The sequence below is a fragment of the Cyprinodon variegatus genome, unplaced genomic scaffold (assembly GCF_000732505.1).
Source record: "Cyprinodon variegatus isolate N-32 unplaced genomic scaffold, C_variegatus-1.0 Scaffold1459, whole genome shotgun sequence".
NCBI lineage: Eukaryota > Metazoa > Chordata > Actinopteri > Cyprinodontiformes > Cyprinodontidae > Cyprinodon > Cyprinodon variegatus.
The window spans coordinates 34,241-34,893 of record NW_015151912.1 but is presented as its reverse complement, the minus strand read 5'-3'; positions in this window follow the sequence as shown (position 1 = coordinate 34,893).

The window sequence follows — 653 nt, the reverse complement described above, 5'->3', positions numbered from 1 at the left end:
AGAGAGACGGAGAGACAGAGAGACAGAAAGAGAGACAGAAAGAGAGACAGAGAAACAGACAGAAACGGAGAGACAGACACAGAGACAGAGAGATGGAGAGACAGATAGAGAGACAGATAGACAGAGTGACGGAGAGACAGATAGAGAGACAGAGAAACAGACAGAAACGGAGACGGAGAGATGGAGAGACAGAAAAGAGACATTAGAAGACATCAATCCCCCCCAAAAAAATTTAAATAAGCATATCATTATTAACATGCCACAGAACCTGTCTACATCCTTCAGGTCTGATAAGCTAACTCTGTCCCTCTGTCCCTCTGTCCCTCTGTCCTCAGACGTAAAGACAGAAGGCCTCTGAACATCAGTCCAACATCTGCAGAACCCGCCTCCTTCATTTTATTTCTCCTGCTGAGCTAAATGCTCATCTTTGTCTGAGCGAACAGAAAATGAACCAGACAAACATTCCTCCGTAGGTCTGATGAACATCTAGGACCAAAAATAAAAAGTTTCATTATTAAAACTGTGTTCTAAACCAGCCGCCCACTGCAGGAGGTAGAGCTAGTCTAAACAGATGCTGCAGCGTTTCCTCAGCCTGACCAAAGGCACGCTGACTCCCTGATCTGCGATCAACGCTCATTCCCTGATCTGCGATC